Source organism: Dipodomys spectabilis, unplaced genomic scaffold (assembly GCF_019054845.1).
Source record: "Dipodomys spectabilis isolate Male_0828 unplaced genomic scaffold, ASM1905484v1 ptg000578l, whole genome shotgun sequence".
Classification (NCBI taxonomy): domain Eukaryota; kingdom Metazoa; phylum Chordata; class Mammalia; order Rodentia; family Heteromyidae; genus Dipodomys; species Dipodomys spectabilis.
In genome coordinates this window covers 838,738-845,364 of record NW_024871255.1, presented here as the reverse complement: position 1 = coordinate 845,364, position 6,627 = coordinate 838,738, and the positions used below count along the sequence as shown (strand labels likewise).

At 37.2% G+C, this 6,627-nt stretch overlaps 1 non-coding gene across 1 annotated transcript; it reads right to left on the bottom strand.

The window, feature by feature from the left end:
* Positions 1 to 537: 537 nt before the first annotated feature.
* Positions 538 to 644, bottom strand: LOC122100488. Its single transcript, XR_006146173.1, has one exon. It is a non-coding gene; the product is annotated as a U6 spliceosomal RNA (small nuclear RNA).
* Between the last annotated feature and the right edge of the window lie 5,983 nt (positions 645 to 6,627).

The following is a 6,627-nucleotide window of genomic DNA, read 5'->3' as shown; positions in this document are numbered from 1 at the left end:
ATCTTGGGGTTCATTTAGCTTAACATCATCTTATCTGGTCAAATGCACATAGCTTTTGACATTTTATGATAATCCGGGACATATATTAGTTATTGAAAATAAGAGAAACCATGGGACCTATGTTTCTTTGGAGTTGGCTTATTTCACTTAATAAATTTTTTTCCAAGTCTTTCCATTTCCAAACAAATTGGGCGATATCATTCTTTCTGATGGAGGCATAGAATGCAATTGTATATATTTACCACGTTTTCTTGATCCATTCATCTACTGAGGGGCATAGGGGTTGGTTCCATATCTTAGGTATGGTAAATAATGCTGCAATAAACATAGTTGTGCTGGTAGTTTTAGTATGGTCTTGTTTGTGATCCTTTGGGTAAATGAACAAAAGTGGGGTTGCTGGGTCATAGGGGAGCTTTATGTGGAGTCTTTTGAGGAAACTCTATACTGCTTTCCAAAGTGGTTGAACACGTTTACACTCCCACCAAAAATGGAGTAGGGTTCCCTTGTGGCCACATCCCCTCCAGCATCTGTTGTTGTATAAATATGGATTGCCTCATGAATTTGCGAGTCATCCTTGTTCAGGGGCCATGCTAATCTTCTCTGGATCATTTCAATGTTAGTGAATGGGCTACCAGATTAAGCACAGAACATGTTTTTTTTGTGGGGGTCCGGTCGTGGGGCCTGTACTCTGGGCCTGGGCGCTGTCCCTCAGCAGTTCAGCTCAAGGCTAGCGATAGCTCTACCACTTGAGCCATAGCGCCACTTCCAGCTTTTTTCTTTTTGTTTATGTGCTGCTGAGAAATTGAACCCAGGGACTCAGGCATGCAAGGCAAGCACTCTACCACTGAGCCACCTTCCCAGCCCCAGAACATTTTTTATATAGAAAGTGTAATTGATTTTCTTAAACTAGACAATTCCACAAAAAGTAAGTTCAAAAGAATTGTCATGAAATTTTAGAATCATGCATTTCTTACATAAGCACACATTTTTGATGTTGGCATCATTTGTGGAGGGGAAGGGAAAAATATTTAAATAGGAATACAAGAAGACCAATTGCAGCAATGAAAGGAACTTTACAACTTTGGCATCTCTACTATGCCATACCTGCAGATTGTAATTTGATTGCTTATTTTGAGGTAGTATCACTATGCTGGGCCTGCTTGGACTGTAGTCCTCCAAACACAAGCAAACCACATTGCACCCAGCAAATGGTTAGAGTTTCTGAAAAGTCTTTTTTTGTCTGGGCTTGCCTGGAAATGCAATACTCTAATCTCTGTTTTCTAAAAAAGTAGATAATATTACAGGATTGAGCCACTTTATCCAATAAAAGTATACAATTTCAAGATATCTTGATATTGCCTATATTTGTGGTTAACATATATAGCTAACCTTAATTTTCTCCCTCTTTTGTTTAGTACTCTGAGTTGAAAATATTGATTTTCTTGATATACATGGCTTTGTTTTGGATGGAATCCCCTCACAATCCAAAAAATCTCCCAAAAAGTTTATGTCAAGAATCACGGAAAAGAAGGCTTCAGGTTGGGAAAAACCCCACTGATCCTTAACTTATAATTGCAGTATATTTATAGTGTTAGTCAATGCTTTTGAAGAATGAGAAGAGAAGGAAGGCAGAAATGTGAAAGATGTCAGGTCTCTGTAGAATTTCTGTAGTTGTCACTTCATGTTATCTTCTTCCTTAAAACTTGATTTATTAAGACCCTCTGGGTGGATATTGGTTGGACTGATTGGTAAACTTACCCAAGAAATGAAGCTGATTTTAGAAGGTGATGATTTGGTAAATAAAGGAATGATGAGAATGAGCACAGATATTGTCACAGAATGAGGCGGCAAGGTTCAATTGCTGAACAGCAAAACAAAGCAGCTTCAAATCCAATGATCCACATTGAAACATATATAGATAGATGCATATATGTATACATATACACACATACGTGAAAAAGTAAATATACAGTAGAATACAGAGAAACTTGGAGTGACAAGTATTAAACTATATCAAACTGGTTGCAGGAAAGGTACAGTAAAATATCAATTGTTTAGCATAGATTTTGCATAGATTTGTAAAGGATGAAAATTTTTCCTTCATTTTATACTTTACAAATATCCTTAGTATGTTTTAAGTTTTTTTTTTATATTGTAGTTGGAGCATCTATACAATGTTGAGAATCGGCATTACATAAAGTATGCAACATGAATACGACAGCCTGCATAGGAAAGTTCATTAGATTCTTATTTCCAATTAACCACCAGGAGAAATGGAGTTCCAGGTCAGATTTTATGTAGCGCACTGGCCTTGAACACAAAAGCACCATTCAGGCCGTGAGTTTAAGCTCTAGGATCTACAGAAACAAAAACACAAAATACAACTTGGAGTTAGATATTTTATAATGAAGCATTTTTATATACTTTACCTTGCTAAAAAGACTAGATTTCTGTGTTAGCTTTATAACCTACCATAATAAGTGATATTGTCCATTTAATAAGCAGAAAGGCTTACTCAGATTTATAAGTTTGAAGGTTTCAGTGTATGTTCAATTGGTTTTATGGCTTTGGTGGCCTATGACAAGACAATGTCAAGGTGGGGAGTATGTCAAAAAGAAATGTTTTTGACCAAGAATGATTAAAGAGAAAAGAAGAAAGTAGATGACAGTCCATGTTCTCATAGGTTTCACTCTGAAGAACTTAATCTCCAAAAGAACTATTCAGGTATTGTCTACAGTCTGGAAGGAAATGGTAAGTCATTTTTCTTTAACACATGGGTCTTTCTGGGGCATTCTAAATTCAAATGGCAACACCTTCACCAATGATAATGACTTGTCCAGGGATTGAAGCAACTAGATATGTCTACAAATTCTAATTAGATCTCAGCAGACTAAATATCTTATGGAATTCCTATTAAAATATTTTCTTGCATACTGACTGGGTCGTCATACTACACATGTGTATATCTGTGTATATGTGTGTATGTGTGTGTTTGAATAAACTAATATAGCATTGTAGCAGATAAAATATTAGTGTGGCCTTTTTCTTCTCATACCATGAAAACTTGCCACAATTCCCAACCAAAATCCATCCAAGATTCAACATTAATGCTGTTCCAAAAGTTCTGTATGCAAACCCATGTATATCTACTTCATTTAAGACGGCAATGGTGCATGAAAATGTTAAGTCTTCCAATTACATTGTCACCAAGGAAACAACGTACAATATTTCCTTTAAAAATATCTAGATTGGCTGGGCGCTGGTGGCTCACACCTGTAATCCTAGCTACACAGGAGGCTGAGATCTGAGGATTGCGGTTCAAAGCCAGCTGGGGCAGGAGAGACCGTGAGACTCCTATCTCCAATAAACCACCAGAAAACCAGAAGTGGTGCTATAGCTCAAGTGGTAGAGCACTCGCCTTGAGCTGAAGAGCTGAGGGACAGTGCCCAGGCCCAGAGTTCAAGCCCCACGGCCGACAATATATATATATATCTAGATTTTAGAACACTTTAGCCAGAAAATTGAAGGAGTATACTTTATAGGATTTAATTTAAATATTTAGTCACTGAAATGGATATTCAATATCCACAACTTAGAGCCCTTTTAAAATACATAATTGCAAACCTCATCTATTACCATCTTCCGTGAAGACAGTCCTTGCTGAAAACGAACCAAATGTGGTAAACCAATTAAAATGTACGCCATTGTCAAATGCTGTTGTTTTAAATCATGGAAGTGACAGAGCAATTAATGCCAGTGAACAGCTGGTTCTAAGGAGTATGGAAAGTGATTACTTTGTACTCTAGGTGGAAAACTCCACAGATGTTTCAGATTGTGCTTCGTTCTAGGCATTTGTGAGATACATTTTGGAAAGCACAATGAATGAAAGCATGTAGTTTTATAAAGATTTGCTGGCTGACAAATCAAGGAATGAAAAGTTATTGAAATATTTCAAATGAGAAGACTGACAATAGGGTGGGTAAGATGTGATATGCAGCTTTAGATACACACTGAAGCAAACCAAAGAATAGGAATTTTTTTCCTTAACTAATGCTTTCTGGGTATATTGTGCTATACACTATAATGATGAAATGATCATTTCTTTGGAATAGTCAGAAAAAAAAACATTGTCACCTGTTGAATTTCTTTTTAAAGTGAATCTTAAATAAAAAGGATTAAGAAATTTAAATATGTTAATAAAACATTGTCAAGTTTTACTTTAATTTTTCAGTAAAAGTTAAAACAAACTAACAGACTATTAGTCCATTAAGATTTATAAGTTTCCTGTCATATTTTATTTTCTTTTTGTTCCTCTTTTTTGGGTGGTAAGATTATTTTTTTCAGAAAGGCAACCTAGTCTTAACCATTACCCAAAAAGTTTATGCTGTCATAGAATCAGAGAGTTTTATTTATTAAATTAAGACAAAAGTAGGCTCATTTTATGCAAACTGAAAATATAAACACCAAAAACATTTTTCACTAAAAAACCACTCATAAAAAACCATGAGGATTTGGGGGAAGATGGAAGATGAAAAGCTGGAGGGTAAACAAGCTCTTGCATAGAAAGCAGTTAGTGTGCCATCACAGTACAGAGAATTTGGCAAGAGAGGGAAAATCCAGGCAAGATGACAGACCTGACCACTTGCCAGTAGCCACAGCTGTGGCATCAGTAGGGACAGTGCCAGTGGCTATAGCCACCATATCTACAGAGAGAGTCCACAACAAAGGCCCCAGACGAGGCCCGTGAGCATATTCTACTCAACACCAGCAAGAACTGACAAGGAGCAGATATCTTCATCCTGCAGATCACAGACCAGAGACGACCCAGGAACCAACACTCCAGCATGAGTAGAATCCTGACATCCTCACTCCTCAGGGAGCAGAGGAGGGAAGGCCTCCCCTCCCCCACCACCAGAGATCTCCATCTATGATACTGTGCTACTCAGGGCTGAGCAGATAGCTCCAACTCAGGCTTTGGAAGAAAACAAAACAGTCATTTAGCAGGTCACAGGAAGTAGACATGACCTGCCAGGGTCAGCTCCACCCAGGGGAATGTCACCCCACCCAGCCAGTGGTAGCTCTGTCCTCAGAGGAGTGATTTCCTTCACAGGGTAAACAAAGCTAAAGGCTGCCCCTCATTAGAGTAGCCTAGACAAACAATTGAAGCTCAGTAAACATAAACCCTGAGAATGGGTTCCATGAGTATTTCAGGAGTTGCGCCTCAGGGAAAAGCTATTGTTTCCTAAAAGGCCTCAACCCTACCCAGAACCTCGACTCATCACAGCATCTTCACACTGGAGGAAACAGCCATCTCCCTCTTTTGTGATACTCAAAGCAGATCTCCCTCCCACTGAAATAGCCTGGGAGGAGGATCACAAAATCCTGAGTAAAGCAGAGCATTTTTCTGCCTGCACAAAAAAACTAACTTAAGAAATCAATCAAGCAAAACGAAAACCAAGCACCACAAGCACACAAGCATAAGCAAGCATAACCAAGAGACTGGTTATGGACACAGGGGAGATACAGTGTCATCCCATTACCCCCACCCAAAAAAAAAAAATCAAAGAACTCTATTTTAACCTTTTTTTCAATTTTTATTTTTTTAAGTGTTTGATGTTAATTTTTTCTCATATTTTTTATTTTTGGTGTGTGTGTGTGTATGTGTGTGTGTGTGTGTGTGTGTGTGTTTAATCTCTTCTGATCTTTTGGTCCTTTTTTATTGTTTTCATTTTTTTCTCTCTTTCTTTTTTTTTTGTTTGAGTTAATTGCCGTTCTGCTCATCCCCAGATATTTACCTGTGGTCGATTATTAGACCTTATTCCCCATTGTGTTCATACTTAATCCAGAAATTTATTACTCTATTCAAAACGTCTTAGGCTTAACTTCTTTAATAGCAGTATTATCTCTTTATACCAATATAATTTTCAAGTAACTAATTTTAAAACTTTTAACTTTTTAGTTTTTCATGTTTCCTTTCTATCCGTCCTTTCATCCTATCCTTTTCTTCTCTCAATATCATTTCTTTAAATTTACATAATTTTTAAGTGTTTGACTTCTTAAATTTAAATTTTTGTTTACCAATTTTTTCTTTATTTTTTAAAATCTCTCTCCTATCATTCTGTCCCATCCATTTCCCGCTCAGAAATTAGGACTTGGTTAAATTCACTCTTCTCTTACCTCTCCACATTCCTCTAATCCCATTTTTCTCCACATTTCTCCCTAAACCTAATAATTTCTGGTGTGTCAAATCCTTTTTGCATTTATTAGCCCCTTAGTCCATGGTTGTTTGATGTTGAATAGATTGTATCTGATGAACTAGATTGTATCTGCAGACATTTTGACTGTGCAACTACAGAACTCCAGTTGATGTTTGCCTTAAAATAGTGTTCTAGCACAAAATTGGTTTTACCTTCATACCAAATGGGCAAAACGAGCCAAAAAAAACAAGAAAAATGGCAAGTCCGGGTATATGAATTCCCACTCATGATAATCAGGAGACCGATTAGTTAATGAATAATCCAGAGAAGAGTTCCCAAAAAGCTCTACAAACACTCCTTGTAAACATGGTGAATGAATAGATTGAAAACTTGCAAAGGACTCTGTGAGTGTGATAGAGAGCAACAGGGG